This window comes from Oryctolagus cuniculus, chromosome 11 (genome assembly GCF_051225735.1).
Source record: "Oryctolagus cuniculus isolate XC-2025 breed Fujian yellow rabbit chromosome 11, ASM5122573v1, whole genome shotgun sequence".
NCBI classification, from domain to species: domain Eukaryota; kingdom Metazoa; phylum Chordata; class Mammalia; order Lagomorpha; family Leporidae; genus Oryctolagus; species Oryctolagus cuniculus.
In genome coordinates this window covers 31,643,585-31,657,025 of record NC_142877.1, presented here as the reverse complement: position 1 = coordinate 31,657,025, position 13,441 = coordinate 31,643,585, and positions in this window count along the sequence as shown.

Genomic DNA, 13,441 nt, shown 5'->3' with positions numbered 1-13,441 from the left:
TTTCCAAAAACGAGACCAATAAATCTACCCCAGCAGACATTAATGAGGTTTTTTCCCAAGGACAGTGGTGGAAGAATCACACTGACTCCCTAAGACTTTTATCCAGTTTGCCTTTGGGAAGAAGGACTTGTAGAAGTTTTCCTTTTTCCTTTTTTACTTCCTGTACACTTAAATTTTTTAACTAGATATTCACAAAGAGGCTTCAAAAATTCATAGCAAATGAAGTTAAAAGATAATGCAAATTTCCCCTTAACTTCTGACTTACACACACACACACACCATAAATACATAAACATATATTACTTGTCTCATGTGATTTAAAAAATATTTAGATGATTTTTGGAACATTTTATTCAACAATATCTCAAGCAATAGACTGGTTTTTAATGAATCGTCTAAACATAAGTACACACAATCTAATCATGGAAAAAAAAAAAAAAAAAAGCCTGGCTCTGGTTAATTAGATTGAGGCTGGAATAAAAGGTGTTTGAAAGTCAGGCAGCATAGTGAGGTCTGTTCTTCTAGAAGCAGAAAATCACCATAGTCTGTGGATTTTCAACCCATGGAGCTGAGCAAACCCTCCTTGCCTGGGGAAATCCTGACAGCAGGGCCTCTAATTTCATGAAATAAGCCAGGTTGACCTCGAAAACTGTTGGCAAGGAAATTACACAGGAGTGAGGGCACTTCACACGATTCTCTCTTTGGGTTTTCATTCTTTTAGGGGTGGTTTCCATGGAAATCTACACCTGCCGGTTCCCTGGGGTCCTTAAGCCTGAGGACTTGGAGGAATCAGGGAGGAGGAAAGTGAGGACAATGCAGATCTCAAAGGCTCCTTTCACTTTGTGTTTTTTGCTTATGGTGTTTCTAGAAGCCTAATTGTGAGGCTGCAGAGAAATTCCATCTGCAATATCCCCTTTATTTACCATGTTCTTGCTTTTTAGAACCTTGAAAATACTAGATAGTAAGGCCTCAGAGCACCATTATCTCGAGTGCAGATATAAAATTGGGTCAAATGCCATGAACAGCACTGTTTTCAGATTGTTTTGGTAATGATAAGAGTCCTTTATATTTACAGCGAGAAATTCTTACCCAGAGAACCCAGGGACCTTTAAATCTCTAAAACTTGCCTTGAGCCAGAGAAGAGCAAGCACACGTTTTTACTATTTTAAATGCAGTGTGTTAAAGTCCCTGGGACAGGTGGTCACCAGCTGGGAAGCGTGAGCTCAGCCAGGTGACCTCTGAAAGCCCCTTTTGGAGTAAGAATGTGTGACAATTGTAGTTACAGACCCGAATGGTCTCTGCTGGCCCCCTGAGAGGCTCCGTCCTGATGAGATACATGGCTCTCTGCCCTCCTTCTCTTCCCACAAGAATTTAGGTTGCAAAGGATTACATGCTGTCCTCCCCTCTCTGGGACGAGACAACAGACCCTTGCCAGGGGTGTCAGTCAACACTGGCTGAGCTCTGACTGTAGATTCCTGGGGGGCAAGGGAGGAAGCATAGGAAGGTGAGAGCAAATAAGTAGAAGAAACAAGCACCTGAAGGAGCTTACAACTGCATAGAAACACAGTATATGAGCCATCCAGCATATTCAATGCGTAGGACACTGACATGGATTTTTATTCAAGAAGGGAAACTATTTCAATATTGTCAAAGGAGTTCAAGGCAAGGATGGCATATACATATATGCAAAGATTTTTAATTTTATATAATATACAGTATCTATATGTTTATTAGTCTATCTAATATTTACTTTTAATGTAAATTTTGCATTATATGTATCTTTTTATTTTTGGTTTCCTTACTTATTGGTTGGCTGGTTTTACCTAGAATAATCTCTCAAGTTTTTTAACTGTTTTATTGGAGTATAAATTACAAACCATCACATGCCCATTTTAAGTAATACAAGGAGTTCTATACACATGGACTAGTGTAAGAATTACCATCATCCAGTGTTGAAACATTGTCTTCATCTTAAAAATATTCCTCATATGCATTTGTAGTTAGTCTGTATTCAAGACAACTACTGTCTACAATTCTACATGCATACTATAGTGCCAGTATTATAAAATACTGAGCATTATAATGTGTGTGCTTTCTTTCACTTAGCATGCTTTTTTCTTAAATTCATCCATATTGTCCTTGTATCAATAGTTAATTACTGAATTGCACTGCATTATATAACACATTTTGTTCATCTGTTCAAAAGTTTATAGGATGGTTTCCACTTTGGGGTTACTATGCATAATGCTACTATCAATAACTACATAAAAGTCTTTGGAACTCAAATTGATCAAAGAACTAAATGTAAGACCTAAAACTCTTAGAAGAAAACATATGGCAAAATCTTCCTAAAATTGGATTTGGCAGTGATTTCTTGAATACAACAGAAAAGGCAGGGACAACAAGAGAAAAATAGACAAATTAGACATAATGAAATAGTTTTTAAAATTTGTTCATCAGAAAACACTAGCAATAGAATAGAAAGGCAACCTTCAGAACAAGTGAAAATATTTGTAAATCATTTATCACATAAAGGATTAGTAGCCAGAATATGCAAAGAACTCTTAAAAATCGACACCAGGATATGCAAAGAACTCTTAAAAATCGACAGCAGGAAGCAACCTCATTCATGAATGGTCAAAAGATTGAAAAGATATTTCTCCAAAATAAATAAATAAATACTATACAAATGACCAGTAAGCAGAAGAAAAGATCACCGTTACTAACAGTTAGCAAAACGCAAATCAAAACAATGGTAAGATGCCACTTAACACCCATTAGAACAGATATTTTCAAAAACAAAAACAAAAAAAAAACAAATAAAAGCAGAAATCAAGAGTTGATATGGAGGATATGGAGAAATTCACACTCTGTGCACAGTGAGTGGGAAAGTGAAAAGTACAGGTTCTGTAAAAATAGGTCCTTAATAAAACAGGAGTAGCAGGGGTAGGCTTTAGGTTAGCAGTTAAAAGAACATTTAAGATGCGTGTTTCCCACACTAGCATACCTGGATTCAATTCTCAGCTCCAGATTCCAGCTTGCCACCAATGCACAACCTGGAAGGCAACAGTGATGGCTCAAGTAATTGGGTCCCTGCCTCCTAGGTGGGAGACCTGAATTGAGTTCATGGCTACCAGCTTCTGCCCAGCCCAGTCCAGCCCCAGCCACTGTGGTCGCTTTGGAAGTGATGCAGCAGACAGGTGCTGTCTTTCTCCCTCTCTCTCTCTGTCCTTCCATATCTCAAAAATATAAATATCTTTTAAAAAGCAATGTTCAATATCTTTTACCAGATGATCCAGCAATTCCAGGTCTGGGAATACACTCAAAAGAATTGAAAGCATGGGGCAGGTGTTGTGATATAGTGGGTTAAGCTGCCACCTGCAATGCTGGTATCCCATATGGGCTCCAACTGGAGACCCAGCTACTCCACTTCTGATCCACCAGCTCCCTGTTAATGCTCCTGGGAAGGCAGTGGAAGACGGCCCAAGTACTTGGGCCCCTGCATCATGGGAGACCTGGATGAAGCTCCTGGCTCCTGGCTCTGGCCTGGCTAGAGCCATTTGGGGAGTGCACAAGCATATGGAAGATTTCTTCTTTCCTTCCTTCCTTCCTTCCTTCCTTCCTTCCTTCCTTCCTTCCTTCCTTCCTTCCTTCCTTCCTTCCTTCTCTCTCTTTCTCTCTCTCCTTCTCTCCTTCTCTCTCTCTCTAGTTCTCTCTGTCTCTTCCTCTCTCTGTAACTCTGCCTTTCAATTAAATCAAAATAAATCTTAAAAACACACACACACACATCAATTAGTGAGTTACTTAAAAAAATGACACCACATCAGAATACTATATAGCCATGAAACATAATTTTTAAAAAAGAAAAGAACTGGAAACAGGATCTCAAAGAAGTATGTTTATACTCATGTTAGTAGTAACATATTTCACAATAGCTAAAATGTAAGAGCACCCAAGTGTCCATCCATAGGTGATGGAGGGTAAGCAGGAGGCAATGTGTAGAGATCTTCAAAAAATTTATGTAAAATGTGTATAACGAAAAACTATGCGTGGATTTCAAAATAATTTCACCACAATAACCTCCTTCTTTAATTCAGTTTTCCATGAAGTTTTTGAAATATGTAGACATGCAAAGCAATAGTAAGCATTTAAAAGGAAAGAAAGTCTGATGTGTACTACATATGGTTAAACCTTGATGACATTTCTGTAAGTGAAATAGTTCAGTCACAAAAAATCATATACCATACAAATATGATTCCATTTATATGAGGTACTTAGAGCAACCAAAACCATAGAGATAGAAATAGAATTTCAGTTTAACAAGTTGAAAAGAGTAATGAAGATGAATGGTGGTTGATGATTGATATGTTTTACCACTGTAAATAAAAAACTGTAAAATATGAGAAACAATGACTTGATCAGCCCTTGTCCTGACTGTCAAGGAACAACTTACTACTTTATCCCTTGTAGTATTTTTTTTGTTCTACTTAATACCATTGGTTGAGCTATGTAATTAACACACAATTATTCTTAGGTGTTTAAATTTAACTGAAAAGTGATCTCTGTTAAATATAAGAGTGGAAATAAGAGAGGGAGGAGATGTACAGTTCAGCACATGCTCAATCAGACTTGTCCCTAATGGTAGAGTTAGAAACGTGCCAGGGGATTCCAATTCAATCCCATCAAGGTGGCATCTACCAATGCCATCTCACTAGTCAAAGTGATCAGTTTCAGTTAATAATTGATCATGATGATAGGATTAAGAGTCAAAGGGATCACATAAACAAGACTAGTGTCTGCTAATACTAACTGATAGAATTAAAAAGGAGAGAACGATCCAGCATGGGAAGTAGGATACACAGCAGACTCATAGAATGGCAGATGTCCTAAACAGCACTCCGGCCTCAGAATCAGCCCTTAAGGCATTCAGATCTGGCCAAAAAGCCCATGAGAGTATTTCAGGCATGGAAAACCAAGACAATGTGGCAAAAAAAAAAGACCTAAATGAAAGATCTCTGTGAGTGAGATCCCAGTGTGGAAAGAACGGGCCATCAAAGAAGGAAGTGCCTTCTCTGAAGGGAGGAGAGAACTTCTACTTTGACTATGACCTTGTCTAAATAAGATCGGAGTTGGCGAACTCAAAAGGCTTCCATAGCCTTGGCAACTCATGACAAGAGCCTCGGGTGATTACTGATGCCATAAACAAGAGTGTCAATTGTTAAGTCAACAATAGGAGTCACTGTGCACTTACTCCCCATGTAGGATCTCTGTCCTTAATGTGTTGTACTATGTGAATTAATGGCATAACTAGTACTCAAACAGTAGTTTACACTTTGTGTTTCTGTGTGGGTGCAAACTGTTGAAATCTTTACTTAGTATATACTAAATTGATCTTCTGTATATAAAAATAATTGAAAATGAATTTTGATGTGAATGGGATGGGAGAGGGAGTGGGAGATGGGATGGTTGCAGGTGGGAGGGAGGTTATGGGGGGAAAAGCCACTGTAATCCAAAAGCTGTACTTTGAAAATTTATATTTATTAAATAAAAATTTTATAAAAAGAAAAAAAAATGTAAAACAAATTCTTTGGGAGAGAATTTGTATATTTGGATGATATTCATTTTCTTCCTGCCTTTGAAATAATGGTGATGCCATAAATAAAAAATAAAATATAAATAAAAGAAGTCTTTGGAAGAACATGTTTGCATGCCTTTTGGGTTGATGCTTGGGCATGTAATTACAGAATGATGTGGTCAAGTTATTTTTACCTTTTTAAGAAACTGTCCAATTATTTTCAAAAATAGTTGTGCCAATTTGCATTCTCATCTGCTATGTGATGTTGCAGTTTTTCTACATTCTTGCCATTGCTGGCTATAGTCTGCTTTTCTGAGAGAAGACTGTATTCAGCCTTTCCAGTAACATCTTAGTCTGGTTTTAATTCAAATTTCCTTAATGACTAACGATGGTGTGCGTCAATTCACGTGCTTAACAGCCAATGTTAAAATACCTATTCAAATAATTTGTTCAACTTTAAATTAGGTTGTTGCTTTTCTTAATATCAAATTGTAAAAGTTCTTTATATATTATGGATACAATCAGATAAGTGATTTGCAAATAATTTTGCTCAGCTTTGTTAGTTAATGGTGTTTTTTAATGAAGTATATTTATTGTATTTTTATTTTATGAATATCATTTTTATAGCCTATCAAAAATCTTTCTTTCTAGTCCAGGTTATGAAGATTTTCTCCCATCTTTTCTTCCAGAAATTTCATTATTTTATCTTCTACACTTTGGTGCACGACACATGTTCAGTTAACTTCATGTATGGTGAAAGGTAAAAGCTTAAATTTTTCTTTTTTGCAAATGGATAGCCAATTCTCCCAGCAACATTTTTTGAAAATATAATCCTTTTCCTCCTGAATTGGTATGGTAACTTTGTACACATTAATAATAATAAATTGCCTTTATTTCCTGACTTTTGATTTCATTCCTTTAATCTGTGTCTCTCTTTTTGTCACAACCATATTGTCCTGCTCACTGGAGTTACTTTAAGTTAGAAATTGTAAAGTCTACTTCCTACAACATTGTTATTTTTCAAAATTGTTCTGACTATGTTGGGTCCCTTGCATCTCCGTATGTAATTTAACTTGTTAATTTTTGAAAGAAAGGCTTCTAGGATGACTTTGATAGGGACTGTGATGAATCTCTAGGTCAGTTTGAGAAAAATTGCTGTCCTGATAATATTGAATCTTCTTAATCCATGAATGCAGGTATTTAGATCTTTTTATACTTAACTTATCAACAGCAATGGTGGGATCAGAATCCTTTCTTTATTCCTGATCTTAGGGGAAAGCATTCCTTAACCTTCCCCAAGAATGATGTTAACTATGGATGTTTATTCTACATCCTCTTTGTCAGCCTATCCTCATTTGTTCAGAATTTTGTACTTTGTCAAATACACTTTCTATTTAGATAACATATCACATTAATTTTCAGGTATTAAATCAACCTTCTTTCCAAGGACAAATGCAGTTTGGTTATGGTGTACAATCTTTATTTTACTGAATTTGTTTCTTTTTTTATATTTCATCTATATTCTAAAGAACATTGGGCTGTAGATTATTTCTCTGGTAATCTATTTGTCCAGCTGGCCTCATAAAATGAGTTGAAAGTGTTCTCTCTTTTTTAGAAGCATTTGAGAAGGATTGGTAATATTTGTTTTCCAAATATTTAATAGAAATCACCAATGAAGACATCTGAGCCTAGCTTTTTCTATGTACGAAGAATTTTAATTCAGTCTTATTAGACTTCTTGCACAATCATCTATTGCTTTGGAGTCATTTTTGATGATTTCTGTCTTTTCTAGGGCTCACTTGTTTCATCTAAGTCACCCTATTTGCTGTGCATCAATTTTTTTTTTTAATAACAGGCAGAGTGGACAGTGAGAGAGAGAGACAGAGAGAAAGGTCTTCCTTTGCCATTGGTTCACCCTCCAATGGCCGCCGTGACCGGCGTGCTGTGGCAGGAGCCAGGTGCTTCTCCTGGTCTCCCATGCAGGTGCAGGGCCCAAGCACTTGGGCCATCCTCCACTGCACTCCCGGGCCATAGCAGAGAGCTGGCCTGGAAGAATCCGGCGCCCCAACCAGGACTAGAACCCGGTGTGCCAGCGCCGCTAGGCAGAGGATTAGCCTATTGAGCCATGGTGTCAGCAGCATCAATTGTTTTTAAAACTACTTACTTAAGACTCTTAAATTTCTTCCAAATTAGTAATGATATCCTCTCTTTCATTCTCTATTTTGATAATGTGTCTTCTCTCCTTTTTCTTGATCAGTCTAGCCAATTATTTGTTAATCTTGTTTGTTTTTTCAAACAATGAACTTTTTGGCTTTGCTAGTATTCCCTATTGCTATTCTGCTTTCTGTTTCATTGATTTCTACTTCAGTATTTGCTGTTCCCATTATTCCACTTAGCTTGTTCTTCATTTTCCAGTCTCTTAGGGTAGAAACCTAGGTTATTGATTTTGGATGTTTTCTTACTTTTATTATAGGCAGTTAAAGCTTAAACTTACATTTCATTGCTCCCTTTCCTACATGCTACAAATTTTGATGTGCTATGTTTTGGATTTCATTCCATTTAAAATTTTCTGGTTTTTATGCAATTTCATTTTTGACACACAGATAACCTAAAAATGTGTTAATTTTTTATCTGAAGATTTGAAAACATTATTTTTGTTACTGATTTCTAATTTAATTGTGTCATGGCCAGAGAACATAATTTATATGATTTCAGGCCAATTAAATTCAGTGAATCCTGTTTTATGCCTTAATGGTTTACTCTAGAGGATGTTTCTTGTGTTATACTGTTGGGTAAAATATTTTATGGATATTTACCAGTTCAAATTGGTTGATAGTGTTATGTGAATCTTCTTTATCTTTGTTGATTTTCTGTCATTTTAAAACATCATTTTATAAATTATTGAGAGAAGAGTTTTGAGGTTTCCAACTATTATTGTTGAACAGTCTTTTCTACTTTCAGTTCTTCCAAGCTTTGTTTCATGCATGAGGGGATCTGTCACTAGGCACATGACTAGGAGAATACTATACAAAGTTTGTGGAAAATGAAGTTAAATTTATTTTGGTGCCAAAAACATTGAGATCCATGCATATGAAAGGTCTTCAAAAAGTTCATATCAGAGGCCTGTCCTGTGGCTTAGTGGGTTAATCTGCTGCCTGTGGCACCAACATCCCATGTGGGTGTCAGTTCGAGTCCTGGCTGTTCCACTTCGGATCCAGCTCCCTGCTGGTGTGCCTGGGAAAGCAGTGGAGAATGGCCCAAGTACTCTAGTCCAAGTGCTCGAGACCCAGAGGAGGCTCCTCATTTCAGACCAGTTCAGTAACAACTGTTGTGGCCATCTGAAGAGTGAGCTAGCAGGTGGAGGACCTCTTTCTCTGTCTCTCCATTTCTCTCTCTCTCTCTGTAATTCTGCCTTTAAAAAAAAATAACAATGCATATTATGAAAACTTATGCTTGGTTTCAACTTTTTTACACCAAAATAAATTTATCTTTCAATTTCACCTTCTGTGAACTTTTTGAAGTACCCTTATACATTTTTTAAAGATTTTTTTTTATTTATTTATTTGAGAGGTAGAGTTACAGACAGTGAGAGGGAGAGACAGAGAGAAAGGTCTTCCTTCTGATGGTTCACTCCTCAAATGGCTGCAACGGCTGGAGCTGCACAGATCTGAAGCTTTAGCCAGGTACCTTCTCCTGGTCTCCTACATGGGTGCAGGGGCCTAAGCACTTGGGCCACTTTCCACTGCTTTCCCAGGCCACAGCAGAGAGCTGGATTGGAAGAGGTGCAGCCGGGACCAGAACCAGTGCCCATATGGGATGCTGGTGCTGCAGGTGGAGTATTAACCTACTGCGCCATGGCGCTGGCCCCTCCTTATACATTTGTAAGTATAATGGCATCCCAATAAATTGGCCCTTTTACATTACAAAAACCCTTTCTTTGTTTCTAGTAGCATATTTTTCCCCTACAGTCTCCCTTGTCTGATATTAGTAGATCCACTCTGGTTCTCTTATAGCTGCTGTCTGCGTAGTGTATTATTTTCATGCTCTCAGTTTCAACCAACTTGAGACTTTGCATCAAAAATATGTCTCTTATGCACAGCATGTTGTTAGAGCTTAGGTTTTTATCTAGTCCAACTCTGCCTTTGATAAGAATGCTTAATCTATTCACATCCAATGTGATTTTTGACAGTGTGCTTTGCATCTACTGTTTTGCCATATGTTTTTCCTCTTTTATGTCCCTTTTTGTTCCTCTACATCTTTACTAAATATTTAGTAATGTTTACCAAATATTTTGTGATAAATATTTTCTAGTCTACCTCCTTATATATTTTGAGATTTCTCAAAAGGGTTGGTTCAGCCGTGGCGGCCATTTGGGGAGTGAACCAATGGAAGGAAGACCTTTCTCTCTGTCTCTGTCTCTGTCTCTCTCTCTCTCTCTCTCACTGTCTATAACTCTACCTGTCAAATAAAAAAAAGAAAGAAAATTTATAAACTTATTCAAATATAGTTTGATTTCTTCCTTCCTCCTTTTTGCTATTATTTTCAAGTATATTACATCCTTATATAAATTAAGTAATATAGTTCTCTTAGTTTATGCAATATTGTACACTTTAAACCACTTAAGAGGAAACTGGAGAAAAATGTATTTATTTATTTTGTCCTGTTGACTCTAGTTACCATTAGCATATTTTCTTCTCAACCTGAAGAACTTCTTTGTATTTTTTATAATATGGGTCAGCTAACAACAAAGTCACTCATTATTTATCTATCTGGGAATATCTTTAATCCATGTTCAATTTTGAAAAATAGTTTTAATGGAATGAGAATTCTTAGCTGCAAGTTACAGTCTTTCAGCATTTGGAGGAAGCCATCCCAGGGCTGTCTGGTCCCCTTTGTTAAAAAACTAAAGACAAAGAAAATCTCCTTTCCTTCTGGGAATTCCAACCTGCAGATCTCAGTATGATTGTAGTATCCCATTTCGTATGATTGACAGTAGCATAATTGATAATAGCCCATATGATTAATTCACTACTCCAATGATGACCTCTGAGGCTCTTCTCATTGTTTTCCTTTCTGTTGTTCAACATGAATAATTTCTATTGATCAGTCTTCAAGTTTGCTGATTCTTCTACAATCTCAAATCTACTATTGAGCTCCTGTAATGATGCTTCATTATCTACTTTTCAACTGAAGTTTCCATGAATTGTTGTCTTTAATTCATCTCCCTTTACTAAGACTCTGGACTTGATGCCGGTGCCGTGGCTCACTTGGTTAATCCTCCACCTGTGGCGCTGGCATCCATATGGGCACAAGTTCTAGTCCCAGTTGCTCCTCTTCCAGTCCAGCTCTCTGCTGTGGCCCCGGAGGGCAGTGGAGGATGGCCCAAGTGCTTGGGCCCTGCACCCGCATTGGAGACCAGGAAGAAGCACCTGGCTCCTGGCTTCGGATTGGCGTAGTGCTGGCCGTAGTGGCCATTTGGGGAGTGAACCAATGGAAGGAAGACCTTTCTCTCTGTCTCTCTCTCACACTGCCTATAAATCTACCTGTCAAATAAATTAAAAAAAAAAAAAAAGACTCTCGACTTGATTAGTTGTTTCTGTGCTAGCCCCTAAATTCTTAGAAGCTATGTCTAATTGTTTGAATGTTATTTTCAATAGCTGCTTTGATGTCTTCACTAACTCCAGCAAAAATAGCTGGTGTTGGTGCAGGTGTTTGGTGCATCAGCTAAGACTGTTTGGGAGGCCCATTTCCCATACTGAGGTTTCTAGGTTCAAGTCCTAGCTCTGCTCCCAGTTTCCTGATAACACACACACTGGAAAGCAGCAGATGATGGTTCAAATATTTGCGTCCCTGCCTACCATATTGGAGACCTGGACTGAGTTCTGGATTCCTGGCTTTGTCCTGGCCTAGTCCCGGTATTGTGGGCATTTGGAGAGTGAATTAGTATGTGGATGATCTCGGTCTATCTGTCTCTGTCTGTGTGTGTGTCTTTGGATGTGTGTGTATCTCTGCATTTCAAACAAAATGAAAGTGAATAAACAATTTTTATGAAGGAAAATAATAGCTGATATTGACTTTTTAAAAAATGGGTCACTCCTTTTTCTTTGCTGTCTTGCAATTATTTTGTTGAAAATGAAATATTTAATATTTTCTCTAATACAGGAACTCAGAATTTCTATTTTTTCCTGCTGAGAGTTATTGTTGCTGCCTCTTTGTTTGTTTCTTTGTTTGTTTATTGATTTGCCTAAACTCTGTGGTGTATTCTTTTCCCAAGGTATGTACTCACGGATGCCTTTGCTCTGATCTGTATTGTTGTTTTGGCTTTCACTTGGTGGGCCAGGCTGCCAAGGGATTGCCGTTGTTAGCATAGCTTAGTGATCAGTCCATGAGGGTCAGAGGCTGTGCTCTAACACCTCTGATCCAGGAACTGCCATCATTAGATGACAGCACAGTGTGTGCATTTAGAGTTCAGGTGATTTACAAGAGTGCACTTTTGCTTTCTGTGTGTAAAAGGCCTCCCCATCAGCCAGGATGAGTACATAGCTGGGGGCTTCTCCAGTCTCTCCTGGAGGCTTGTATAGCCTTGCCCATGCTCACAGTCTTCCAAATCACCAGAGACTATTAGAGATTGTCAAGGCTGTTTTACAATGGTTGTCCCATTCCCTGGCTCTCCCTGCTACATTTCCTTCTCCTACTAGAATTCCAGCTTCATACTAGTTGTAATATCAGCCTTCCTTGTTGGTGTGCCCAGGAATTGTACCATTTTCAATAATACTTAGGAATGGAATGTTTTTCAGTACTCTATTCCAAACCAAGGCACCCTCTCCCAACAAGGACATTGTGGGTTGTCTCACTTGCCATGTCCTCATAGAACTTCTGCATTGGCTCTGACAGGGCCTGTGAATCCGGTGAATGGGAGATACCCAGGCTAAAGTGGCATAGATTTTTACTGGTTTTTATCCAAGATTCAGGAGGAGTTTTCTTATTTTGTTTTATATGCATTTTTATGTTTTAAAAGATGCATTTATTTATTTGAAAGGCGGGGTAAAGCAGGAGAGAGAGAGAGAGAAAGAATCTTCTGTCTGTTGGTTCACTCCCCAGATGTCCATAACAGCCAGGGCTGGGCCAGGCTGAAGCCAGGAGACTGGAACTCCTCCAGCTGTCCCATGTGGATGTCAGGGCTCCAAGTACTTGGGCCATCTTCCCCTGGATTGGAAGCAGAGCTCATATGGAATACTGGCCTCGCAGGACATGGCTTAACCCACTGAGCCACATTACTGGCCCCTGCATTCGTTTTTAACAAATTCTTTTATATAGGCTTTATATCTTTGATGGATTTAATAGTTCTGAAATATTTTTCACAATTTTGTTGAGTTTTACCACATCTCTGTGCATTAGCTGTGATGTTCCAGTTGTACTTGTGTTGGCTCCTATAACTGACCATGTCCAGGGCAGGGTGGGGATCAGGTGCTGTTTAGTCAGGCTTCTGCTCCATGTCCATATGAGGCTTTTGCTCTGCTCATTCTCACCTTTATTGTCAGACCAAAGCAGTTTCAGGAATCACACCAGGGCAGCAGAGGAGACGGTGGTGGTTGGGGACAAGTATGGGGAGGGATTATCTCTCTCTCTCTCTCTCTCTCTCTCTCTCTCTCTCTCTCTCTCCAACAATTCCCTTACCAGAACCTCCTTGAAAACATACTCATTTCTGAGCCAGTTTTGGTGGTAATAGGCATACCACACGGGTTAGTTATAGTCTGGGTTCCTAAAATGACCTTTGCAAAAAGTTTTCAGAACTTTATATCCCATGAATCTTCTGAAATTCTTGACGACATGCAGATCCTGATGGAAAAAACTTAAGGGCAGGGT